Source organism: Anas platyrhynchos, chromosome 25, assembly GCF_047663525.1.
Source record: "Anas platyrhynchos isolate ZD024472 breed Pekin duck chromosome 25, IASCAAS_PekinDuck_T2T, whole genome shotgun sequence".
NCBI lineage: Eukaryota > Metazoa > Chordata > Aves > Anseriformes > Anatidae > Anas > Anas platyrhynchos.
In genome coordinates, this window is record NC_092611.1 from 2775027 (window position 1) to 2802862 (window position 27836).

The window sequence follows — 27836 nt, forward strand, 5'->3', positions numbered from 1 at the left end:
TTGCTTTGACCCTAGTGAGCATCTTTGGTTTGAACACAGCCAGTAGCATCCTTGGTTTGAAAATAGCCAGCACCCATGGCTTGATGTTCATGTCCTCAACTTGATCCTGCCCAGTGTCCTCGCTTTGGTCCTGCCCAGCATCCCCAGCTTGGTATCAGCCAGCATCCCCATATGATCCTTGCCAGAATCCTTTGTTTAAATTTAACACAATTTCAAGCTTAAGCACTAAAGCTACATTTCTGCCTGCGAAGGGCAGGGGTATGCAGCCGATGCACCCAGCTCCTCCAAGCACTCTCTGTGCTGCTTCCCTCATTAGCCTGCATTTGCTGCAGTGGGATTTGGGTTTGGCTGGGTCGTTTCGAAGGGACATGAGCCTGTTGCAAAAAAAGCAAGGGGAAAAAAGGCGGACAAGAGACTCAATCCATTTCTAAAGCATCAGCAAGAGAGCTGAATTGGGGCATTTCCCCTGCCCATTCCCATTTTTTCAAAGTTTTTTCACAGCTGTCCTTGTCCTGGCAGACCCGAGTCCATCTGCCTGGGCTGGGTGAGCAGAAATGCAGGTGTGTGCTTGCTCAATTCATGCTTGCTTCTCATCCTAACCCTTGCCCAGCATTAATGCGCAGGGAATTGTAGTGACGGCCGCCACTGGTCCTGCCCAGTTTTTCCTACCTCGAAGAGCTCAAGATACAAAGAAAAAAGGCTGAGCAAAGAAGAAAAAAAACACACCTCATTTTGCATCAGCGAGTGAGAAATCAGGATGAGAAGCCCCAGCTCCTCAACAGAGCTGCAGCATTTGCAACAACTCTGAGACAGCTCGGGCCAGGCACATGTAATTGTGAATTTGCAGTGTGTGCTAAGCGATGCAAAAGCCATTCTGCTCACTCCATCAGGGGCATGCAGCCTTCTCCTCTCTGCTGCCTTTGGAGGTGGCTGCAAACTGGCTGCATGTTCTGCATGCACAGATAATTAAGTTGCATTTCTGCACATTGGTTACCGTTCCCCTGAACCAGCAGCCCTTCCCTGGGGACTAATTTTGGGTTTTTGCAAGCTTCCTCACAGCACTTTCTTCATTATGCTTGGGTAACAATTTTAATTTTGCTATTATTAAACCTTCCCAGACGCTGCCTTATTACGTGCCTTTGAGCTGAAATTCCTGGATTGGGGACTCACATCTGGGCTTGTTCTGCAGATGCTTGTTCTCCTGTACAAAGGAGTAGACATTAAAGCCCGATGTTGACGCGATTTTCCCCAGCTCCCCAGGATGTGCCTGCACAGGCCGGCGTGGGCACGCCATCCCTTAGGAAAAGGGGCTTGGCACAAAGAGGAACCCAAAAACTTAATTTCATCTGAGGCAGGAACTGAGATGAGGCTTGGCTTTTCAGGTTGTACCCTGAACAAAAAAATAAAATAAAACCATCAGGGGTTTTTGCAGCGAAGCCGGGGATGCTGTGGCCACTCGCTGGGTGCACGTCTGCTCCTTCTCTGTGAGCTCGTTTTGCCCTGGGGGGGCCCCGGTCCCCCTCACCAGGCTGCCAGGTGGGGAGAGGTGGATTTTGCAGCTTTTGCATGTTTTTGCAATGAGATGCAAAACAAACAAACAACCAAAACAAAACAATCCCAGCTCTTCTGGCAAGCTGCAGGGCGGGAGCTCTGCTTTTTGGGTTTTCCACCCCAGAACTCCAGGAGCATCACTAGTGTGTCTGGGAGCATGGGTGCATGCACAGGAGGACTTGGAGCAAAATATATATGGTTTTGTGTGCTAAGACACACACATGAACTTGGCAAAGCAGGGAGGTGCACTCCTAGAGCAAGGCACGTGCAGCTGTAGCCCCCCATATGCAGATCTCCTGATTTACACACAAACACACTCAATAACTTTCTTTTCTTCCCATTATCTCTAACCCATATACTCCAGGAAGTTTAATTTGTTCTCGCTAGTAATCACCATTAAATAGAAATTGTCTTTTTCTGTGTAAACACGTCATTAGTGAAGCTGGTTTCTGCAGGGTCCAGATTCCATTTTTATTAAAATGAAACACTTTTCGGCTCCTTACTGTGTCCGGAGATGAACAGTATAATTTTAACCCGTTGGGTTGGCCACAGATAATTGCGCCGGCGTTTGATTGGGGCGATTAGGGAAATATCCTCTTTTCATGCAGAAGAATTTGCATTTTTCCCCTACTTCTCTAAAGCTAAGTCATGCTTTCGTACACAGCCAGTTTTAATGAGCATTATAAATCCTAATGAATATATTTTCATGTTCATTTTATTGGCTTGTTTTTATTACTGAAGGTCTGAAAAACAGGTCCGGTTAAAAACTGATGAAATGACTGCGCAGCTTGGGTTGCTAAAAGGCACCATATTTCTGCTCCTTTTCCTTCCTTTTAACGAGGATAGCAGTGAATAAGGGAAACCTCTTTTTGCTACCAGAAACATCCATTACGAGACTGAATTATTTTGGAGCACCAAAAGCTTTTGCCTTCTTGATGCAGTACCTCCCTGGAACAAAGTGTGTGTGGGGGAGTGGGAAGAGTTGGGGAAAAAAAGTGTGATTTTGGGCCCAGGGTGAGGGCTTCGAAGGACTATCAGGGTTGCAATCTGGCATCATCCTTTTTGCATGAGGGCAAATAAATCAGAGAGGCCAACACATTTTGCCTTATGGTCCTATCCCCCTTTAATCCCTCCATGTACCTTTTTTGTGTCAGATTTGCCCCAAATCTGCTTTCTGCAGCCCTTCCCCTGTGCCAGAGTGACCTCTTGGCTCTTGTCGCGCTGCCTGTCTCTCAGCAGGTACCTCTTTGAAAAGACCCTTTTTCCCCAAAATACCCCATAAAAAGAAGGAAGTTCATGTGTTCATAAATCCATGTATAATATACATATAGGCAGTCATAATACACATATATGAATGCATACATAATCCATATTATTATACATTATAGTAAATACTGCAAAGAATGAAGCTCACATATATAAATGCGTATATGTAATACACATATGTATGTACAAATAAATGCATATATACAAATATATATTCTTGTTACTTTAAATTATGTGCAAAAATATTTCCCTTGTATATATATATAATGTATATAGACAGATATTTACATATTTATGGGAATTAGGTGACCTTGTGGCCTCTCCCTTCCCGTCCTATCTGCAACAACCAGACCTTGGAATTTTTTGGCTGTGGCACTGAAAACAATGCGAATCCATTACCAAGATGCTCCAGACAGGATACAGACCATTTGCAGTGCTTAGTTGGGCTCTGAATATGACGTTTCCCATTCCCATGCTATCCAGAAAATAAGCATTTTCAGCTGGGGGGCACAAATCTCCCCAAATCCAGCTCTCGGCATCCCCCAGATGCAGAATCACTGGTGTTTTCTTGCTGCTGCACGGGGCAGCCGTGGCTCGGTGACACCGGTGCTGGGAGCCCATGTGAACACGGCTTCACTTCCCCTTGCAGGCAGTGATGTTGGGTTATTTATTTAAAATCCCGGCCCCAAGGAGCGTGGCCGGAGCCGAGGCTGAGCCGCCTCACACTGTTTGCACAAGACCACTGGGGAACAGCGAGGGATTATGGGGAAGTGTCTCAGCGAAGCTGATTTCAAGCTTTTTTTCACCAAACTGCTCCAACAAGCCTGCTTTTTAAAGATTTTTTTTTTTTCATGTGGACAGGCCTCCTCCTTGCTGGGAATTTTTTGGGAAAAACCTTCCTTTTTGTGCATCGAGGCACTGCTGCCCTTAAACTGCTCTTGCCTGCGTGGTTCCCGCTGTGGCCAGAACCTTGTTCTGAACAAGACTGTGACCTTTTTTCTCTAGACAAATTAAATGATGAAAAAAAAAAGCCAACACTTTTTTTTTTTTTTTTTTTTTTTTTTAAAAAGCAAACAAACAAACCACAAAACAGTGTAAATAGCCATTTGTGGAAACAGCAGGGTGCTCTCACCTGGAGTTTTGTAACCATGACAGGGGGCATTTAAAAAACATCATTTCAGCTCAGCCCGAATTCTGCAGAAATCTTAACCTGCTTTATGGATGGTGAAACCAATTCAACACTTCCAGCACAAATGCCTGCATGGATAAGCCCGTGGCCCTTCTGTTCAATGGTGCAAAAGTCCATGCAAAATTACAAATAAAAAAATGCAAACAGACATTGCACTGCAAAGTCAAACACACACACACACTTGCCACAGACAGTACAGTATATTGCATTGGAAATTTGCAAAAATGCAAGCAAGTCCTGCTTTGCAGTTTCAAAGTCCTGCAAAGAAGCACATTGCATTGCATTGCAAAAAGAGCAAGCAAAAAAGTACAAGCGCATTGCATTGCAAAAAGGAGTATGTGCAGTGCATTTCATTGAAGAAGCCTGCAAACCCATTACAAAAATGTGTTGCAAAATCTGCAAACTTGCATCTTCTTGCAAGTGCCAGAATAGAGCCGATTTATTGCAGTCAACAACAAATTAGTTCCAGTAAGTCTGTGTTTTTCTGAAGAGAGGAGTGAATTCCCTCTTCTGTTTCACCTTTGGAAACTCAAGTTTAATGATGGGAATCTTTCTTTGCACAGAGGATTAACCATGCCCCCTTTTAATTCATAATCCTTTTATTACTGTTTAACTTTTGCTATGTGGCCTGCTGCCTATCCTTTGGCTTGTGATACCAAATATGTCACCTTATTATGAAGCAAAAAATGGTTTGTTTTCCTTTGAGCATGGTGTTTCTCCAGCTCGGGCTGGGCAGCTTTGCTGAAACCACCCCAAAGCTGTTTTTGTGTTTTAATAAAGCTGGTGACTGAAAATGCTCAAAGCCATCGATGTTGCAGGTGCCACTGGAAAAGTGGCCACTGGAAAAGCACTTGCTGAGCATCAGTGGTGTTGAAGCCTCATTGTCATAATTTAACAATTGTTAAGTGCTTGTGGTGTGTTTTGAGCAAAGAATACCAAATGTCATGAGTGGGTTTCCAGTTGAGAGGAAAGCAATGCACGAAAAACCCTCACATGGCATCTCTCAGGATGGCACCCACAATCCGGGGATTTTTGTTATTGCTATTTTTTTTTGTAATTCTCTGTGAAACTCTAAATGGTTTTGGGAAACATCCAGCAGTAAGAAAACATCTGGAAGGCTAAAAGGGATGTTGAATCCTGCTGGATGGGTTGCCTGAAGCTCAGGTTCCTGCTCCAAAAACCCCCAAATGCCGATGCAAGACTGCGTTTTAAGGACCGAAATTAGTGCAAGGTTAATTCTGATATTTTCAAACTCTGGAGTTTATGTTCCCATGGCAACCAGTATTTTTATCCTCTTCGTTCTGCGCCCTTGTGCGATTGAGCCGTTGGGGAATATCTTTCCTCCCGAGACCCACGAAGGTGTTGGGGTCGAGTCAGAAAAAATAAATACATCCCTGCCTGCCAAAAAGGGCAGGAATTTCCAACACATCCTCTTTGCAGACAGCAGGAAATCATCACTATTGCGCTGCTTTTACCCTGCAAAGTCTTGTTGCTACTTGTATCTACTCACCAGTGCTGGAGTGGTGCAAAAAGATTGTTTTTTACCAACTTCTCCTAATCTTTCAAAGCTCAGCTCCGCGGCTTGTTGCATTTTTTCCTGCAGAGACATGTGGCTATCTTTTTGCTTACAGCTGCTGGTGAACACAAAAGTTAAAGTGGTGTTGGGTAAAAATGTGGCCAAGTAACCAAAACTGAGTTTTTTTTTGTTTTGTTTTGTTTGTTTGTTTGTTTATGAAAAGATGTGCTGTAGTAAGGGTCACCTAGCTGAGTTTTCTGTGTTGCAAAAGCAACAGGAGTCAGATATTCCCTAAAAATCCCTATGGGCAGTGAAAAAGGAAAAGAGGGGATTTTCAGAATTTTGCATATTTGGAGTTTTGCTTGTCCATTTCCATAGGAACAAAGGTCTGCAGGTGGGGGGAGATGGAAAAGGAGACAGAAGTTTTTAAGCTGAGAAGAAGCTTAAAACCACAAGATATGGCTCAAAAAAAAAAAACAAAAAACAAAAAACAAAAAACAAAAACCAGAGATGGGAATTTCACCCCAAAACAATGCCAGGAACTTGGGCAAAATTCTGCAGCCAGACCTTGTGGTCTGTGGCTGAGTATTCCATGTTCTTCTGCTAATTTTTGAACCCTATCCATATTAATTAATTTTTAATATTAACTTTTTTTTTCCTGTGATGGGAGGTTTCTATCATGCAATCCACGACATTGAATTAAGCAAATTAAAGGCAGTTTCATGCTGTATTTTTCTCTCAACTGAATCAAACAATGCTGTTGGCATAGAAACAGCCTTTTGTGAAAAGGTCACCTGCAAGGAGGGTGTTTTAGGTGTAATTCAAGGAGATTACAGGGTATTAGGGTATGCTCATATATATATTTTTATATAGAGAGGGAGCATATATATATCATAGCATGCATGTATATATATATATACATTTGTCATCATGCGCATGCATGCTCCTATATGTATATATATATATATGCATTTCTTTAAGGAAATATGATAAAGGAGCAACATCCAACTGAGCTGGAAGGTTTGGTAAATTAAAAAGTCTGTGATAAAGGTTTTATTTCCCCTTTTCTTTTTTTTTTCTTTTTTTTTTTTTTTTCCCCTCGCATGTGGCAGGGCGATATCTACACGAAGCTCTTCTCCTCTGTGTTTTTGCGCTTGGCTTTAATTAAACCTCAGGCAGGGCTGGAAAAATGTGGTGAGACGAGATAATTGCGCTATTCCCTGCGCGGGGCTTGGTGCCATGGAGGGAAAAAGCAAGGAGGAGAAATTTGGGGACAATGCTGTGAAGCCAGGGAGGTGGTCAAGGACAGCAGAGCTGTGAGCTTTGGGCCAAACAACTTGCTTTGTAGCCCAAAAACTCTAAAACTGCCAGCTTTCATCCCATTTTGCAATGCTGCATTTTTCCAGTGAATGGGAAAAAGCAGTAAAACTGATTCTATTTATTTATTTATTGAGACGACCAGCCTGGATTGCTTTTCTTTGCTTTTTTTTTTTTTTTTTTTTTTTTTTTTTTGGCAAGGAATTTAAAAGGTGAGATCACTGGAAAATGGCTTTTATATAGGATAGCCCCCCCTGTGTACATGTCCCCTGCAGCTTCTGCTGCTGTCTTCCCCCAAATCCCCTAAACTGGTGCCAATGGGAGGGTGGTCCAGTGTTGCAAAATGAAGCATAAATCTCACAAAAAGAAAATGCAATGGAGAAGTAATATTATTTTTTCCAGGGTTTTCCCCAGTATTAAGTCCCTTTAACAAAATGCAGTGCATTGAAAATAGCCATGCCTGATGGCTTCCTGCACCCACCTTCTGCTGGGTCCCTGTTGGGTTGTAATAGGAGAGAAAGGCACTGGAAATGTGGAAATAGCTGGGAAAAAAAGGGTTCAGAAAGACTATAATAACAAAACCCCCTTTCTCGTCTCTTCTTGCATATCTGTAACAGACCATGGTAGCAAACATTTGGTTCAGATTAGTTTTTGGTGATTACAGCTTGTCAGAAAATATTGTTTGCATCCTGCAGGAAATATTATATTTTAACTTTGTTTTCATTCCAAGAAGTCAAAATATTGATTTTTCATTTTTTCAGGGTAAAATTCCAAAAGCGATTTCTGTTTGGACACATGGAAGCAAAAACTATCAGATCTGTCTGCAGACATGAAATGTTTTGACATTTTAAAATGTTAGTTTCAAATTGACATTTCAACTTAAAATAGCATTAAAATGGCACGGAGTGAAGCTGTTGATTCAAACAAAAATTAAATTTCATTGAGGCATTTTAGAACTTAACATTTTTCTCCATTCTGAACTCATGCTTTGGAGAAAGGAACATTTATTGCTATTGATGCTCTCTTCCTTCAGAGGATGCCAGATGGGGAAAAATACAATGTCTCACCCTAATTTTGCTCTTAAATAATCCCAGCCCCACTATTTGCCATTTTGGACCAAAAAACAAACAAACAAACAAACAAACAAAACCTTTCCCCATGCTAAGCTAGCGAGACATTGGAATGAATCAAATGGCATCATAGGGATTTATTCATTGAAATTTTGCCTTTGGGATTTGCAATCTTGCCTTGAGATTGTGCCTTTTTCGCCCTGGAGGAACTTGCTCTGCAGATGGATGGGGACAGCTTTTGATGTCCTGGGGTGGCCATGGGGGCTCTTCCATGGGACATCTTTCAACTTGCCCCCTTTGGCAGGGAAAAAAAAGCAAGGAGGTTTTTTTTTTCTACCTAGGTGCAATATTAGATATATCACCACATATTTCTCTGAGTGAAAAAAAATGCCGAAAAAAGTCAACTGAAAAAAAAAAAGCAATACAAAACAAAACAAAACGAAATAACGCTTGTATTTATTCCCATGTTGGTTGGTGGCCAAATACCATCGCCTGCCGGCATTGGAGGTGGGCTGCATCTATTCAGCTGGGAGCAGCTGTGTAGGAGATTAGCCAATAATATCTCAACAGAGAGTAGAAAAGCTACAGTGAACCTCAAATCACTTTTGCTCTTATTTATCCAAGTGCCTACAGCTCCCATTTCAAGGTAAATAAAATGGGGACAAACACCAGGGTCGAAAAACAAGCTGTGTCCAGCGCGGGTGGCCATACGGAAAGTGCATCAGGCAGTGGGTTGGCTTCCATGGGTATGCAATTAATTAGTTGGCTGCATTTCCAATTCAGTTGTGGTTGTTGGTATTTTTTTGTTTGTTCGTTTTTTTGTTAGGTCCTATTTTGGGGCAGGTGCATCTGGAGGTTTGAGGGAAAGCAGACATAAGGACTCCTGCATGGCTGGCAGGGATTTGTAGGTCATAGAATCACAGAATTGTGGAATATCCTGAGTCAGAGGGGACCCACAAGGGTCTTCAAGTCCATCTCCTGGCTCCATATAGGACAACCCAAAACACAGACCCTATGTCTGAGAACATTGTCCAAATTCCTCTTGAACTCTGACAGCCTCAATTCTGTGACCCTGGGGAGCCTGTCCCAGGGCCTGACCACCTCTGGGTGCAGAACCTTTCCCTAACCCCCAGCCTGACCCTCCCCTGTCCCAGCTCCATGCCATTCCTTAAGGTCCTGTCGCTGTCCCCAGAGAGCAGAGCTCAGCGCCTGCCCCTCTGCTCCCCTCGTGAGGGAGCTGCAGGCCGCCATGAGGCCTCCCCTTGGCCTGCTCTGCTTTGGGCTGAACAAGCCAAGGGACATCAGCCACTCCTCACACGTCTTCCCCTCCAGACCCTTCACCATCTTTTTAGCCCTCCTTTGGGCACTCTCTAGTAGTTTTATGTCCTTATGCCCAAACCTGCACACAGTGCCTGAGGTGAGGCCTCACCAGGCAGAGCACAGCTGGACAGTCCCTTCCCTTAGCGCCAGCTAGCAGCGCCATGCCTGAGGCACCCCAGGGTACGGTTGGCCCTTTTGGCAGCCAGATCATGGTGATTTGGGTGTTTTCCATGGTGCCAATGGAGGGGTTGGGGCAGAGTGCTCCCTTCAGTGTGGCAGTGACAGGGAGGAGTCATGTTGTGGGTTAATGTGGTGTTGGTTAGAGAAAGGGCATTTCTGAATGCAAAAGGGTGATGAGCACCATGTGTCTGCAGCCAGAGATGTTAGAAGAAGGTTTTGCTTCTTCTCATGGTTCTTCAATCACCCCAATAAAGAAACACAGAAAAATGCTTTTGGGGCACTGTTATTGGAATTTCTAGTGGTGTTGCTTGGTGTCTCTTAAGTGAAGGGAAATCAATGCTTTTTCCTGACAGACTCATTTTTGCCCACCAACTCCTTCTCCTAGACAACCCCTCTTCCTATAGAACAACAACAACAACAAAACTTTGGAAGCAGACAGTTCCTCTTCTTTCCACAAGTTAGGACAAGGAAATATTGAACAGAGGAGATTTCAGCTTTGGGAAAATTTCCATCTCCACTGGGTCCCTCAGTAGCATTTTTGAAAAGTTCCTCTCAAGTTTGACCAGAATTGATGGCCAAGGCTACAACCACAGAGTGCTGTTTCCCGCCTAAATTGCCAAACGAGGTGATAAATAGTCTCTTTGGGGGGATTTCTTTTAATATCTGAAGTCACTTTATAGCAGTATTTGATTTTTATGGCAGTCTTTGGGCAGTTGGTTTAAGTCACGCTTCTGTGTAGCATAGCCACTGACACAGGATCAGCTCTCAGAAAGGTCAGTGCATTACTAATTGCTGCTGTTTAATAAAAGCACAAAGAAATCTACATCCAGAAGTTGCTCACAACCATGCTTTGTTACTCCAGGCGTGTGGGAAGCAGATAATCAATTTTCAAGAACTTTCAAGAATTTGCCTTTTTCTTGTTTGGAATTTGACTAAAAATAATGCAAGTCTTAACTTCTATGGAAATAAAAGTACAGAATGATGATGATCTGGGAACATCCTAACATGAAGTTTCTGGAGTGTTACACTGCTAAATGTGAACTTTATAGCTTCCACTCATTTTCTTTGAATACTAATAACTAACAAATGTGGATTAACACCGATTAACAGGTCAACAGTGTGGGTTAACACCACACCAAACACTCTGCAGGGTAAATGCCTCATCAGCACTTATGCTCAAATTGCCAGATTTCATTCTGATGAAAAAATCCTGAAAGTATGCATTTTACCATGAGAAATGCCAGATTTCCTGGAACTGGATTTTTAGTGGAAGATTTCTGTGATTTTTTTTTGGTGTGCACTGACTGCAGATATCGGTAGTAACACCTTGCACTGAGGTGCACATAGCACATGCAGCTCAAATCTATCACAGGCTTACTGCAGGCTATTAATAGTTTATTAACTCTGTTTAAACTCTGCCTAAATGTTCCTGGTGTGCCAAGTGTCTCTGCATAGAAATTATGAAGAAAAGAGCTTTTTCATAGAATTACAGAATGTGTCAGGTCACGTTTGCAACTTGTGCCGTGCCCTGCATAGCCACATTTCTGAAAATAATGGTGTACATATAGTATTTGTGAAGGACGGGGGATGTTGTCCTTCTTTTTGTAGGAATTGGAGTGTCACCAAAAAGAAATGCTTCCTGAAAGCTTATTTCAAGAGTTGTTTCTTTCTTTATGAGCCAACCCAAAACCTGGCGTTTTGCATGTGCAACAAAAAGCAGGCTGAGGTTTGCATTTGCTGCTGCTTATATTGGAGCGACTCAGGTAACAGGAGATTGATCAGCCCCAAACTTTACAAATTCATTCCCATAAGAAGGAAAGAGTTTTTCCAGCCCATTCCTGCCTATGGGGAAATAAAAGTTTGGGGAAGGGATTACAGATGACAAAAAAATTCTGCCACTGAAAGATTGGTGGGAACCTATAATTTATATTTGCTGTCATTGCTAATCCTCACCCATGGGGATCCCATCATTTGATCTCAAGCACTCTCTTCCTGCCAAACATGGAAAAAATACATTCTTTTTTCATCTCCCCACTTCACTTTGCTGTGATGTTTCTTTGTCTTCTGCCAGTCCCTGGGTATTGAGAGTCAAGCCAGGACATTAATATTGATGCAGACCTCAGTTATTAGGAGCCGCATTTCTGAGCGTGACAGCAGCATATAAATACTATTACTGGGTAATTAGTGAGCATCAAGCTGAGTTTGGATCTAGCAGGGCTTAGTGTCCTACTTTTGTGGGGTTTTTCTGCATGGAGTTGTTGGGTTTTTGCCCCCAGTAGGAGCTGAAGACTGGGTGGAAATCCCAGCTTGGGACCGCCTGGTTGTTCAGTGAAATGGAAAGAAGCAAAACAGAGGTAAATATAGAAGGAAAAAACCTTTCAGGGTTTTTCATTTTTGAAAACCTTGTGTATTTGAAGTGTAAAGTTGTTTCCGAGTTTCTTAATCAAATTTTCCCATTTTTTGTTTGCTTCTATCCCTTCTTCCCAGAATGGCATTTCTTGGTTTGCATTTTCTCCTCCTGTGCCATGTTTTAATTTTGGTGCTGCAGTCTTGTAAAGTTTGAGAAGGCTTCAGCATCGCCAAAGGGCAAATGCAGCACTGCTGCTCAGCAGCTTGCTGAGGGCCAGAAATGTTGCAGATCTCCCAGCCTACCAGAACAGCAACCATCTCATGCTTAAAAAAAAATAAAATAAATAAAATGCAATGGGGAAAAATAATAAACAACTAATTCTTGGGGGGAGGGGGGGGGGGGGGGGGGCGGGGAGGAGGAGGGAAGAGGAGTAACATCCAAAACATCTGGGTTATGTTGGATCTGAAAAATAGGTGCTCCTTGTGTTTCCTCACTCTCCAGCCTTTTCTAGACTGGGGACACCCTTTTATTTTACCCTCTCCTTCCCCCCAGCATATTCAAGAAGCATTTTTCCACCCAAATGGAGACAAGGAGACAACACAGGTCCGTGGCTCCATCCCCAGATCCTTCACTTGATCCCATGCTGGTGCCGTTACCAGCTTCTACTGAAACACTGTGTGAATAATTCAGGGGCATTTTGCATCTTTTATAGCTCTGAACTTCAACTAAAAGGAGTTTTGAGATGGTGCTGCTTGTGCAATAAAGTATGAATGTGGCTGAAGGCGAAAAACCTCAATCTTGCATGACTGAAAAGGGACGTGGATGGGGAGGGTGACAGCAGCGGTTGCTGGGGAAGCCTCTGAATGCTGAGAGCTCTTAGAAGTGGTTTAACACATTATTTTCATGTGTTGACATGGGTGAAAGGGCATTCACTTGCAGGCTGGAAAGCACAGCTTGGCCCCAGTGTTTCCCTGACTGGGACTGTCAAGGGAAGTGGGAAGGTTTAGGGTTTGTCATTCCGCATGGGGAGCCAGCATCTTACCACCGCCCTGGTTTTTGCAGCTCGGTCGCTGCTGTTCTCTAGTGTTGGGTTTCCTTCTCCATGAGGTGTTTGAGCCAAATCATACTGTTTTAAGGACTCTTCATTGTTCAAGGCTTTTAATACAGTTGCCGGGGGTGAACATGAGAGGTGCAGCCTCATTAGCGGTGTGCTAATGGGCACACGTCCATGTCCCCTGCTTTGGGATGCTAGCAGAGGACTTTTCCTTCAGGGGTTGGCTGCAGCCCTGGGGCCATGCACCAACATGCCACCAACATGCGGGCTTTGGCAGGCGTCTGCATCAAGAAGCTGGAAAGATTTAAAATTCCTAAGTAATTTCTTTTCCACAAAATAAATGAATCTTCAGAAGGGCCTTTTGTCACAGCTGCTAAGCCATTAAATTTATCTGAGTCGTTCACAATTTGTGATGGGACTGTTAATAGCCTGATGTGGGGATCAACATCACTTAAAGACATGGAGGTTGGTTTTTTCATTCCCCCTGCCCTCCCCCCCCCCTTTTTTTTTTCTGTTTTCCTTTTTTTCCTTTGGTTTTTAAGTTGCTTCTGGATTTGCCCCAGAGACACAAAGCTGTGTTTGGAAAACGTCAGCTCTGTGTCCCCAGCCTCTTTGTCACGCCAGGGCAGCTCGGGCTGAAAGCACAAACCACAGCCCACCCAGGGGGAAGTGCCGCCCTGCTACTACTTACAGCTTCAAAGTACCTGTCCATGATATGAAACATGCCATAAAATGAATATATTCCAGATGTCCCTACAAATTTCTGTCGGCTTCGCCATCCACCTGAAGGCGGCTGATGTGGTGAGGCTTCTCAGCATCTGTCACCTTGTTTCCATGGGGCTTCACTGCCCAAATGCATGGGCTGCTGGATTACTCGGCATCCCTGTGGCTAGCAGGGCAGTGGAGGGGGCCAGCTGGCCTGCAGGGTGATGGGGTGATCTCCCTTTTTCGGATCAGGGAAAGGGGTCTCTATCCTTACGTTTTGGTGAGATCTTCATCCTCGTCGACACAGGGAACCTCTCCTTGGAAGGTCTGCATAAACACATTAGGGAGGGTCTCCATCTTTGGAGTTTGGGGGGGGTCTCCATCCTCAGGGCTGGGAGGGCCCACATCCTTGGCTTTTGAGGATCTCCACTTTTGTAGTGTGTGTGGGGGAGGGGGATTGCCATCCTAGGAGCTGGGTGTACTTCTGTGCTTGGGGTGAGGAGGATCTTTATCCTTGTTTTTTGTGGTGCTCCATCCTTGGAGCTGAGAGATCTTTACCTTCAGAGTTGGGGGACCTTCGTCTTTGGGTTATGGGGATCTTCTTCCCTGAGGTTGCTAGAGTTGCTTTGTCCTTGGAGTTGGCAGATCTCCATCCTCAGAGACAGATGTCCATCCTTGGACGATCTCCATACATGAGGATGGTGGCAGTGGTGGGATCTCCATCCTGGAAGGTTCTCCCTGCTCAGGGTTGGGGGAATCTCCAGCCGTGGAGGGATCTCCATGTTCAGAGGACCTCTGTCCTAGATCCTGGATAAAACCAGGACCCATTGCTTCTTCCATACAAACCACCTTGCATGAGAGCCATGAGTGTCTGGCCAGGCTTCTGCCCTTGGGCAGCTGCAGTTTTGGTATGCCATGAACCTGTACCTGTGAGAGATGCGTACTTTGCAGCCAGCTTAGCAACCACAACCTTTAGTTATTTAAAAGCACCACAGAAAACACACGGCAAATGTTTGGTGTTGGATAGGGGTATTTTCAGAAGACAGGACAACAATTTCCTTGGTACCCTCAGTATTGGGGCCCAGTTGGCTAAAAGGACCGTATAAAAGCTGGAATACTGGTGGTGTGGAAGGCAGTGAAATAGGTACAAAGCTAGAATTATTATTCATAGCTAATACGTTGCATGGCACTAATTAATTTTTAAACAGACTCACTGGGGACCTCATTGCTAAAACATGATGTTTTCTCCTCCGGCACCATAACTGTTAACTCAAAACAAAGCAGAAGAAAGGAAGATGAACCTCAGCACCCACAATACAGCATCGGAGCCGCCCACTTGTGAAGGGGATTTCTCCAATGGCCAAATCCTGCCACCAGGGTTGGGCCAAGGTCAACCAGATACACTCCTCCAAGGGGATTTTTTTGGGGGGTGAGTCAAATCCAGCTTCCCTGAAGTGCAGAAATGTCACCTTAGCTGAGAGCATGCTGGGAGCAAAGGGAAGAGCTATTTTTGGCTCTGCTCTCACCTGTCTCGCTTTACCCAAGCATGGCTTTCCTGAATATTTTTAGCTGTGTTTTATTACCAGTCTTGCAAGCCCCAAACCAGGGGATCATACCATTGCACTGTTACTTGCCCATAGACAAGTTATTTTATTCAAATACTCTTTGGGAGTGCTAAGAACAGACTTCCCTGAACATACTTGTTGTCACTGGCATCTAGCAGAAATCAACATCCAGATATATTTATCTGACATTTCCCATCACATGATGTGTGGACTACTGCTCCGAACACAGCCAAAGTTGTAAATGCTTTATCTTTGTGTTTAACTATTCTTTTTATCAGGCTGTCCTTTTCTCACCATCCCCTTGAATCTACCTATTAATTCCAACACTTCAAGTTTTCATCAGGGTGCATTTCTCCAAAAGAATGAGAATTTATCAAGCTTCTGCAAAACTGTTTAAAAAAAAAACACATCAAATTTGATGGTTCTATTTCCACCTCCATGTTTACCTTTGCATTTAAAAATTAGGAAATTTGGTGGCTCAGGCCAAACCTTCCCTGCTAATGTCCAGAGTAGGTGATACCAGGGTCTGGTCTAAACTGGACTGAGGGAGAGGAATTATAACTGCAACATTGCAATATTATTATTTTTAGTTGTTGAGGGGAGGCTTTGTTGGGTGCTGGTAGCAACCCCAGGGTCACAGAGTGCTGCAATCACAAACACCCCCAGACGGGGTGATTTCTGTTTCCATATGGAAAAGGGATGTGGCATCTGGTTTCACTCCCAGCAGCTGGCAGCTTGAAGCCTGTGTTTTGCATGGTGTGGAGTAAAGAGAAAATAAAGTGTCGAATTGTTTGGCATTATCAAGGATTTCTGCTCCCCAGGACTCCTGCATAAAGAGATGGAAATTTTAGCTGCTGGAGCCAAGAAACACACAGAAGTATATGAATTTATTACATTTTATCTCATTCCCCTGCAAACAGTACTGGAAATGTCAAAAGATCATCTATTGTTTCATCATTTATAAAGAATTTTTGTTTTCTAGTTGTAATTTCTTTGATGCATGGCTGAGGGGAAGGGAAAGAAATTGGAGCAGGAGACAGCAGGTTGAACGTGCAGTTTGTCTGGCCGCAAAGCTACATGCATTTAAATTTCTCACATCCCAGTTTTTAATTTAACAAATGTAATTAAGGATGGGGTAGGTACTCGGATTATTCATTTACTCCAGATGGAAAAATTAAATTGAATGCAAATTCTGTAATCAGACATGAAGTTGAGAATGTCAGACGTGATGGGGAAGCGTCAGCACATTAATCGTACCACTTTCCCTAAACAGCCCCCAAATCTAGAGCCAGGGATTATTTGAATAATTGAGCTGGCATTTGATAAGATATCTGATTGCTGATATCTCCTTAAAATGGAGCCCTAATTGTAATTCTCCATCAAGAAGGATTAATCTGTGTAACAGAGTGCACTGGGAATAGCGCAGTGTCAGGCTGCCTCACTTGAGTTTTGGTCTTTTATTGAGGGCTGCTATTCCCAGCAAGTGTGCCAAAATGATTTATCACTTCTCCTGGTACAGTATACATGAGATCGGAGGCCAACAGATATCATGGCTTGGCCCTGGAATTTCAAGTCTGCCTGAGTCCCAGCAGTGTTGCCCATAGCCTTGGGTGTTGGGGCTGCATTTTGGACGTGCCTCCCATCCTTGCAGAGGGATTTCTCAAGAGTTGCACCAAAATTTTAATGTGCATACTAAAGATTGCCTTCACTTCCCTTCTTCGTGGTGCAATTAAACCCTCAGTTACCTGAGAAACAGAGAAACAGGGAGAATTGCCCCCATCTTCAGAAGATCTCATTGGACCATGACTCTGGCCACTATGCTGGTCCTCTGATGGGTCACAGCCATCGGAAAGCTGTTGGGAGTGGATGGACATTGACTCCCAACTCAGGCTTGGCTGGGGTAGCAAGAGGAGTTTCCCCTCAGTCTTGTGGCAGATACCCAGTCACAATCATGGATTTCTTTTCTTGCATTTCCTCAGCAATAATGTATTCACTTCAGAGAAGTAGCTTTTCTGTAGTCTTTTTCACAACTTGCAGCATTTGTTTCTCTTGAAACAAGACATGGCAGGACAGAATTTGCTTCTTAAATCCCACACCATGGCAGATACTAAAAATAATTTTAATTGGTCACTGTTTTTGCTGAAAAAGATTATTTAAATTAAAAACAAAACAAACAAACAAAAAAACACCCTTCAATATTGAATATCTGGAGTTGTAAACAAACAATGATTGCAGTCTTTCTCACCTCCTGTATCTAGCAGTAAATGAAAAAAAAATATGGCAAAGAGATAAAGCTTCAAAGATATCTTGTTTTAAGAACATGCATATTGTGGAACAAAATGTAAATGAAATTTAAAAAAGAAGGGGAGGGGAATACTCATGAGCCCTACCTGTAGTTGCTAGAACTGCCCAGCACTGAAAAGGGCAGCTCATATCTCTGTTTTCACTAAAGTAAAGCCAAGTGCAGCGATTTCTTCTTTTTTTCTTACCATCCCACCTCCTCCTGTGGCTGGGTGCTAATATCCACTTCTGTTAAATGGGTGCATTAATTATGTCAGCAATGTAATTTTAGCCCGAGTGCATGCATTCAGACATTTTCTTTTGTTAGCATTCACACTCCAGAACCAGAAGGGCAAGATTTCCCCCCAAAACTTAAATCACTTGAGATGAGTTGGGTGTTATCTTCAAGGTTGCAAATTGCTTGTTTGCTCCTCCAGCTGGAGCTCTTAATTCAGAACAATTAGCATGCCATTTAAAACAGAAACAAAGCATATGGAGGTGATCCCAGAGAAAAGAGCCTATTTGGTTTGGAGAGCCCCGGCACGTTGCCTGACATTTGCAGAACCAACTGCTTGACTCCAGTTTGTCTTTCTTTTGAATTCCAACAGAACTGGTGGGCATGATAGGGAGTGATATGGATACCTAGCAGCTTCCCCCCCAAAAAACGTTGAGCACTACGTTGAGTGATGCTTTCTATCAAAGCAAGAACCAACTTGGTCTCTCCAGTGGACTAGAAATAAAGTGTTCATTGCTGGGACAAATTCACCATTGAGAGAGTATTGACACCACTGTGTCTAGCCCTAAAATATTGCATATTGACCACACCTGTGGATACTAGAATAGTGCCCAGCTTGCTTGACAAAACCCCTTTGCAGTGTTACAAAATGCCGCTCCAGCTCCCTCCTTCAAACCTTTCTGCAGCATCATTACAGGTACCTGCTATCTACTTGCTCAGGTTCATTTTTCTGATGCAGGTGAATGACAAAAGTGTAAATCTGGAAATAACCCCCCCAACTTTTCCGTGGTGAGTGAGCTCAACCTGGTTAATGAATTTCTGTGCCAAGAAATGAAGAGGTGAGCTACTTGCTTTTGTGCAAGGACATAAAGCACTTTATTAGCACTTTATTATGTGAGACTGTGTAAAATATTGCTATGCTGGAAGATGCTGCATTTTTGCAGTCTGGTGGCAGCTCTTGGGACAGTGCCTTCCTTCCTTCTTTTCATGTCTCCATCGTTTTTGCTCATGTGGCTCACCCTATAATTGTACAAAATTTGATTAAAAGCACTCAAGAGTTTGTTTTTTATGTGAAAAAGAAAAAAAAAATCCAAATATTTTCCCTCAAGTCTTTGTAGGAATCAGCATTGCCCAACATGGGTTGTATCACAGGAGTTTTTCTGATTCCCCCACAAATGATCTGTACATCTTCCTAATGTGCTTTTCTGCCCTAAAGCTGGCACTAGGGTTTTTGAGAAGTCCTGCAGCATGAATTCCCCCAGACCTGCAGACAGTCAGGCTGTGAAAGCCACGCAGGTTGTCTTTAAGAGCTTTTCTGCAAACCCTTTCCTGCTATTCCCTGTCTGAGGATGGATGGAGGCAGCATCGGCAAATCTGAATAACTAATCAGAGTCCTCATTAACCCCCCGCAGAGATGCTCAAACATTCACTTTGCTGTTTGTGAAGCAGAAAAAAAAAAGAGGGGGGGGGGGAGAGAGGGTGGAGGGGAGAACAAAAAACAAAACCCCAAAACCAAAAAAAAAAAAAAAAACAACAAAAAAACCCCACCCTGCATTAAAATTGATGTGTTATTAATCCCACTGTTCCAGACCTCATGGGCACCGAATTTTCCTCCATCTCGCCTGAGGCTGAACAGTATGGTGCCACTTCTGCGGGGCACTTTGACTTTCCATTATTTATCGGTGTGACGCTTTTGTTCCCCATGCCCAGATGTGCACACGTGCACGGGGGGGGTGGTCTCCAGTACTTCCATATGTGGCCCCCCCTTAGATAATGCAAATCGCCTATAGAGGGGCTGGGCTCTGCTGGTGGACTCAACTGTCTCATATCCTGGACTGCCTCTCACCATGGTGCTGGGTGCCATGGCTTCACTGTTGTGGAAGAGCAGAAATATCGCATGCATATTAGCATGTTTTAAATCTCTTTTTGCTCTCTTTACTCTCTGAGCAATGAAACAGGGTAGGCATCATCAGGTTTAGCCTATGGATCTGGGGAGGTGGAAGCATGAAAATGCCATATTGCTCTTTGCACCTGCAAGCATCCCCACCTTGCAGCTCTGAACCATGTTCGGAGGCTGCTGAAGTTAGAAAAGAAATTGCACAGCTGGGAAAAAACACACAAATCAAAGGTTTTTCTTGCAATGCTCCTCATTCCAGATTGCACTGGCTGTTGGAGCTGCATGACTGTGCTCGGGGAGCCACGATCACCCCTTGGCTAAGGCTGGAGCTCCTAAAAGAGTAAACCTGAAATTTGAGCTTTTATACTGTTTTGAACATATACAGGGTTTCTCTAGTTTTTACCACATATGTAGAGTTTGGGGCCGGCACAGCTTGCAACAGACTTCCAAGTGTAGAGTGGGTAGTGAAAATATTTCAGCAAAGCATTATTAGGGGGACTTCACCGTTTGTTATTTTTACTCAGGTCAAAGGAGCTGGTATTAAATTTGTTAAAAACCAATAGCCACAATTAAATGGCACTGACCTGCTGACATTGGAAGCATTGTGATCTGCTCACACTGGAAGCAAGGTAACTTGACAGAAAACATCTTCAGTCAGAGCTTAAAAACCCTAATTTTTTTGCAAAGATCCTGGATTTTTTTCTTTCTAACTAAATATCATCTTAATTAGCATTTACTTACCCTTATTTAAATGTTTATTAACAGAGATGCTCTAGCGGACCTGGTTTGCAGCCTGGGTACAGGCTCAGGTCCTGGGATGCTGGTACCTGACCTGGGATCCCATCTCCACTGTTGTATGTCATTCAGGTTGGGAAGATGGGGATTTAGGATGTTTTGGGGATTGCCATTGATGCAATCCGTGCAATGACGTGATGCAGTCATGTTATTGCCATTGACGGGTGTCTCATTTGTAACCCTCCTGCGGATGCTCCACGTGACAGTGGGTACCCACCACACTGTGTGTCTCAGCAGCTTGTGTTGCCTGCAGTGGAACATCTTGGAGAGGCATCCCCTCCATTCCTCCTGCATCAGGAGGACTTCAAAGGCCTCTGCTAAACTTCAAAGGATGCCTTTTGAAGTTGCTAAAAGTGTGTGCTGGCTGAAAAAGATTTATCTCCCTTTGCAAGGGTGTTTGGGGAAATGTTGCTGGTGGGGTTGGCTATTTGCACTCTTTGTGACAGGGACAAAAATTGCATCTTTTGTGCGGAAACCACACAAATGCTGTTTATGTCCTGTCAGTGCAGGTGCATGCAGCATCCAAGATCTCAGCCCTGATCACCTCCAAAGAAGAAAATCTGCATCACTTGGGACTGCAGAGTCTGCCAAAGCTATTTTAGCACTAGCAAAGCCCTATTTATCTGCTTCTTTTCTTCCAGTTCTCATGTTTTGTTCCTGCAGCAAGCCCAGATGACAAAAGTCTCTCCCATGGGAGAAAAAGACTCTATGGGGATGACAGATTGCTGCAAAATACAAAGTTTTTGTAACATTGTCAGGACAAATCCAAAGCAGGTCAAATCCTGGGTCCTTGACAGGTATTTGGCGTCAGCCCTTGCATGCTCTTCCAAGGCACGAGCCCGTTGGTTTTTTATTCCTGATCGTAAATATCCTTAATGATATTTAAGCTGCTGTTGCAGTTGGAGAGTTTGGGAACTCAAGACCCATCTGAGTGTTTAGCATAGCCCAGATTAAGCTTCTAAACCTTTTGGCAGGACTCACACATGCCTGAGGAGTCAAGAGGCTTCTTGCCCTTCCTGCTCCTTCACCAAGGTTTCCATGTTTGGAGGTTTTGGGTCCAATTTCTGGATGGAAGAAGAAGGTTTTGGAGCAAGAGCAGACACAGAAATGGGTGCTAAAACAATAGTGTTGAGAAGTCAGATGGTGTTTTGGAAGGCTGGGTGGAGAAATCACATCGGTGATACTGAAACACTGTACAAACAGCTATTTTGCATTATCACTGTTGGGCTGTTTCTGCCTGGTTTTGCCTTGAAATCACCCACTTGCTTCCAACATCTGGAGGCCTCAATGTCGCCGAGTTTTCCAGGAACGGCACTTTCTGTGGGACCTTCCCCATGGCCCCTCCTCTTCTGTACCCTTGAATGCAATCATGGATGTAGTGTGTGAAGGCATGAAAACGTGAGTGCTGTCATTACAGGGGTTTCGGGGTAGACTTACAACCAGGGGGAATGGCTGTCATGAAGCTTCCACAAGGCGAGGTGCGGCTTTCTGCCGGTGAGATGTTGAAGATGTGTACCACAGGCATGTTTTGCAGACTGGAGGAGCTCCTCAGTAGTGGTGTGTGGCATGGTAAATGTACTGGATGGATCCTGGGGATCTGAGGAGCGCTCCGCCAGGTGATACACATCCAGTGCATATATCAGATGTATATTGGAGGTCTGAGGAGCTCTCTAGAGGTGATGTGTATCGAGGCACATATATCAGATGTACATTCAAGATCTGAGCAGTAGTACATCAAGGGATACTAGACATATGTTGGTGATCTGAGGAGGTCCATACAGGATAACATATATCGAGGTAGACGGACGTATTGAAGATCTGAGGAGCTTTCCAGAGGTGGTGTGTATCAAGGGATGTAGATGTTTAATGGAGATTTGCGGAGCTTTGTAGAGGTGTTCTATATAGCATGGTAGATGTATTTGACATACATTGGAGATTTGAGGAGCTCTCTAGTGGTTATGTATATGATACATACTGGGAGATGTATCAGATATATATTGGACATTTTAGGAGCTCCAGACCCGTGGCATATATCATAGATGTATGTATCAGACATATATTGGGCATGTGAGGAGCTCTCTAGAGGTGATTTATATCAAGGTAGATATATCAGACATATTGGAGATCTTAGGTGACATTTATCACTTAAGATAGAGGTAATATCTAGAGCTGATGTATATCTGTGTATGTATCTCAGAGATCTGAGGAGTTTTGTCTCCTATTGCCTGGTTTTGCCTTGAAATTACCCACTTGCTTCCAGTATCTGTTGGAGGGAGGCCTTGATGTTTTCCAGGTTTCCAGGAATGGCACTTTCTTTGCTCACTTTTTTTTTTTTCAGAAAACACGCAAAAGGCATTCATGGCCATGCCAGTCATTATTCAGTCCAACTTCACTTTTTACTTTTGTCTGATATGCAGAAGGTTTTAGGCAACACATATCTTTTTCTTGGTTTTGGTGGGTCTCTGGTTACTGTCCTGCCAAGGACTAGCACTGATTTGCCAAATTTCAAGTTGCCTTTACAGACCTTCTCCTGTGTTGTTGTTTTTCCCTTTCCCTTTCCCTTTCCCTTTCCCTTTCCTTTTTTTTTTTTTTTTTTTTCATGGGAAGCACTGCAGAGAGGGAGATCTGTGAAGGCATTTAGTGAGATAATTAAAGCTGAACTGAGAAATACAGTAATTTGCAGACATGCTTAAGTGGGTTAGGCAGCTAAATCCCATTTAGGCAGGGAAATTTTGCCACTTGATCTGGTTGGATGGGCCTAGAAATCCTAATCTCAGCCTCCTTAAAGACCAGATCCTTGGGAGATGCAGCATCATCTCTAACATTTGTATGGACTTTTTCTTATTAAATAACCTCTTGATCCAGCTCTCCTTGTTTTTGAATTGTTTTTTTCCTAATTCACGCTGTCTGAGCTGGAGTGTAAAAGGCATATTTACACTCAAGCAATGATTATAATTAACCCCAGGGCTGGTGACAGCCAGTGCAAAACAGGGGCATGGCCAACAGCAACAGCAGTTTCACAGCTTTTCCCCTGTTTTCTCCATTTCAGACCCAGATCGTACTGCTAACCCACTGTGAGATCCCATGCCGGGGATTTGCCACCACTGAGGAGCAGCAAGGGACAGGACAGGACATAATGGCAGATATTCCTTTACAGATATGCTGGCAACGAGCACGTCTTCATTCTCCAGATACATCTTGGTTCACCCTCTAAAACTCTGATTTATTTTTGCCCTTCCTTGGAGGTGTCCAGAGCTGCCTGGGCATGTCCCTGGGGTCTGATCTAGCTCAGCCATTGGCCCAGCTTTCCCAGGGGGGAAAGCTTTTCCAAGGGGCTATTCCCACCTGTATTTTCCTTGGTTCTACTTTCTGCCCCATCCTGGAAAAAGCATGCTATAAGAGCAGACTTGCCTGTTGGCGATGGCCACAGTGGCTTCACTGATGATGCCAAAGAACCTAGCACAGAAAGCTTCATCCTCTGCTTAATATTTAATCTTGTCATTTCATTGTTTTCTTTCAGTATTCAATATTTCACCATTTACTTTCCCAGGTCGTGCATACCCAGAAGTCTTGCTTTTGGGGCTGCGGGAGAACACCTGAAGGACAGCAGCTCCCTGAGCACCCCCCAAACGGTAAAGTGGCTTCATTTTATATTAACAGGGCAATGATATATATTAATTGACAGGAACATGGTGACCTCAGTGGGGCTTTATTTGGGGGATTTCTGCTCTTTCCTGGTACCCCTGTAATTATGTTGCCTCTTCCCTTCTTCAGTGAGCATTTAGAGGGGAATTACATATTTTTGCTGAGTTTTCTGTTATTTATTTATTTATTTTTGAAATCAGGCAGCTCAGGGAATCTTGCTTTAAAGCTCAAGTATTGAGAACACGTTGTTAAAAGCCATAAAGCCATGGCTAGCCTAGAGCAAAACACAGATTTCTATTTAAAAATACCCAAAATATGGGCTGTTATCACTGTAAAATATTGGCAGATCAGTAGGATATGGAGAAATGGTCACCAGTTAAAAATAACTTGAACACAGAGCTTAAAATAAGATGTATATGAAACCAAGGGTCTCAGAGTTCTTTAGTCAGACCCAATCACTAAAATTAGGGCTTGACAGAGTGACAAATGTGTTAGCTCTGTGCCAAAACTGTAGGCACCCAGAGGGTGACAAAGAAAATAAAACTCTGTTGGCTGCAACTTTCCTCCTAACGGAGCACAGAGGAATCTTTGGTCATTAACAAAACAGACTGAAAACAGAGGTGCTACTTTTGATTTGTGCATATGTCCTAGAAAGGCACTTTATCTCTTCCTAAATCAGTGAAGATTAGAGTGGGCACATCTCTGGGGAAAACCCCAAAGCTATTTCTGTTCTTCCAGCTCAAAGTGAAGCTTTACTTGGTCTGCTGAATGGCAGAACACAGTGCAAGACCTTTGGCTTCTTTTCTTTGAGTTTTGCCTACTCTGACAGCACTTCTAATAAATGGCAGCCAATAATGGCAGGATTATATTCCCTGGACTGCCCTTTTAGCCCCAGTTTTCACCAGTGACCTTCCCTTGGCCAAAAAAAACAGCATTAAGTGTGTGATGAAGTGGCTGAATTTCTCATAATTCCAGATTGGATGTGGGTTTGCCCCATTTCTATTAAAGGTGTAGGTTGGGTTGACCTTGAAAACGCTTCTCTGGTTCACTCATGAGGGCTTGGGGTCACCACGTGTACTTCTTTTGGGGGCGATCCTCCATACCTTGATGCTGTCTTTGCAATGAGTATTTTGATGTGAGCTGCCCGGTGCTTAAAGGGCTCAGTGCCCTACAGATTGCTTTGGGGACATTGGATTGCTCCTCTGGAGGAAGCCACGGATATGGAAAACAAGAGCACATGCCCGTGGAGGACACAGCCTGGCCTCCAGCAAGGAGGCCAGACCCAATATATGCAGCAGACTGTGGCGAGGGCATGCAGACATATCCCACTGAAGGTATGGAAAGACATGATGCTGGGCGCATGCTTCAACATCTTCTGGAACAGAAGGCTGATGTTGCTCTCGGCAGTTAATGATAGAAATTACCTACCCCAAAAGCCACCTTCTGAGATGGTGTTTCCCCTTGGCCCCCGTGTTTTCCAGGGACAACCCCTTTTCTGCTTTCCTCTTGAAGCCTGTACATCCGTGGAGATGCAGCTCTGAGGCTAGGTTGTGGTTTTTTCACTGTACAAAAAAAAATTGGCACATTTCACACCCTAAACACTTCACAGTCTTGTTTTATACACATTTCATTTATTGGGTTGAGTTCAAACTAGGCTTTTACTTCCATCTCACATATTTTGGGGTCTACCATTTAGAGTAAAATGGAGAAGAGACTGTATTAAATATCAAACAAGCTTAAAGGAGCTCAAAACTATTTGTAACTCCCTTGTTAGCTGGAGACTGTATAAATCACCACATCATGTCTCAAAGTGCTCTTTTGTCATGAAGGCTGGAAATATGGGGGGAAAAAGCTTTCAAATGGGCAAATGAAAGATATTTAAATTGGGACAATTAATCTAGTGGCTCACATCACAGTCATTGATGTCTGGGTTGAGTTTCAGTAGCAGAAGCTGCAATGTGTTGGCTCTGGGACATGGACAGCACTCTGCTGATGCCAGAAAGCCTAGAATTTTTTTTTGTCAAGGAAAACTCATTGTGTCTTGTGGTCTGGAGAGCCATTTCTCATCGGGAATTACACAGTTACAAAAAAAAAAAAACAAACAAACAAAAAAACAACACAAAACGTAAAGATCCACATCCATTTCCACGGGGGGAGTCAAGACAGGGAGAAGACGGAGAGCTGCAGCAGAGGGATGCGAAGCAGAAACTCAGCGAGTTGGGAGCTCTGATTTATCTGCCATATGGGAAAGAAGAAAACAGCCAGCTCCAAAGGGATTTCTTTCCCTCTCCCAAAGGGAAAATTTACAAGCGTGTTAGCAGAATTTAGTAAGAAACAAGGCAGATTTAAGTGAGAAAAGGGTTTTATAGGTGTGCCATAGCATTACTCTGCTTTTGGTGCTTTCCACAAGCAGGGAAATCTTTGCTTTGGTTCCTGTGCATGTCTCGCCACCCACATGTCTGAAGTCAGGGAAGGTGGGCTGTTTTAATCCAATTCCTGCAATCTGATCAAAAAGCGGGTTTCCACTGGCATTTACCCATTGTAATCGTTCACAGAGGTGTTGGGAGATTTGTGTGAAAACTGCAAGCATGGACACCCAAAAAAGGTTTTACTACAAACTGCACTGTCACTCATAAGACGTTTATGGGCTGTAGCAATGGTTGCAAAAAGCCATTGCCTGTTATCTGCTCCTGACTGCATAGTTTGTGGTCAGATTTTTGCCAGGATCTTTGGAGTATCAGGGTTGGCTTTTGCACCAGTGCTGGTATGATCCACACTTGGCAATGTTTGCGCCGGCTGAGAAATTGGTGATGGACTGCAGGATGGAAAAATGTAGCTGGCAGTTAAACTTCTGCTGAACAGGATTAACTTTGTCCTCCAAAAAGCTCTGTGACAAGGTCTGATCCTGGCTGGGACTTTGGAGTGAAACCTCCCCATTTTGGGACTGGTGTGGGATCAAAATTTGGTGTTTGGGTGCTGGAAATGTGGCTGTGCAGCAGTTCCTCTGTCATTGGATTAGCAGGTTGCAGTCAAAAATGAAGTGTGTAAGGCAAGTTTTGAAAGCATTGGGCAAGATTTTAATCATAAATTATTCCCAGTTAATTGCTTGCAGCAAAAAACTGTTAGAAAATTAATCTGCTCCCTATTTTTGTTAATACTCTCCAAGTAATCAGAACCTTTTACCGGACAGTTCATGTCTGGCATGAGGATGTTTGCACATTTTTAGGATCATCAGCTATGTTTCACTTCAAAGGTTTTCAATTTGCCCTCCAAAAAAACTCACAATCTGCTCTTTTGGGAACTTTTGCTGGGCTAGGGGCTGTATTGCCCAAAATTCAAGTATTTTCATGTTACTTTGAAGAAGCCTCTTTGATGTTTCCCTGTGCTTTTTTCCCTCAGCTTTTTTTGGAAGGTGCTTTAATGGTCTCCCTCTATAAAAGTAACACTTTAAAACGTGTGTAGGTATCTCAGCTCTCCACTTAAAAAAAGAACAAAGTTGTTTAATGCTGCCGTTCAAGGTACATTAACCTTGTCTACTAAAGCTCTGACTGGCTTTTGCAGGTTTTATTCTTGTGTTTATGTTGCAGAGATATCCCTGGAGCATTTTAGTTGGCAGCAGGGATGGGTATCTTTGGAGAGAAGAGAAGTATTTAGTGGTAATTGTTGTTCTCATCAGAAATGCACCACCGCAGCTCCCCCCCCACACCTACTCCTTTCCATGCAGCTGGAACTGGGGGTGATTTGCAAATGCAAAATGCTCTTTCCCCCGCCAGGGGAGAGATTTCCCATCCTGTGGGGAAGTTAGTTGTTTTTCGGCAAGTGTGTTTTGGCATCCCCAGCAGTGCAGCGTGTCCCTCTCCCTTTTATTGGTGCTTACGTATCAGTCAATAACTTTTCTAGG

At 43.7% G+C, this 27836-nt stretch overlaps 1 protein-coding gene and 1 long non-coding RNA gene across 7 annotated transcripts in view; one reads left to right on the forward strand and one right to left on the reverse strand.

Moving 5' to 3' along the window:
• The window catches only part of PKNOX2 (PBX/knotted 1 homeobox 2), an 87101-nt gene that overhangs the window by 26429 nt on the left and 32836 nt on the right, over positions 1-27836 (forward strand). For 3 of the 5 annotated variants that reach the window (XM_027444415.3, XM_027444411.3, XM_027444413.3), the window contains exon 3: positions 23841-23922. The gene's annotated coding sequence lies outside the window, so the exon portion shown is untranslated. Of the gene's footprint in view, positions 1-20019; positions 20125-23840; positions 23923-27836 lie in introns of all 5 variants that reach the window. The other 2 variants (XM_072027788.1, XM_072027787.1) reach the window with 1 other exon arrangement.
• Positions 13332-17906, reverse strand: LOC110352737 (uncharacterized). Of its 2 annotated transcripts, XR_011804959.1 has the most exons (3): positions 17474-17842; positions 16829-17190; positions 13332-15909 (listed from the first exon to the last, which is right to left on the reverse strand). It is a non-coding gene; the product is annotated as an uncharacterized lncRNA (long non-coding RNA). The 2 variants fall into 2 exon arrangements; XR_002402222.4 differs by lacking the exon at positions 13332-15909 and having other exon boundaries at positions 15950-17190; positions 17474-17906.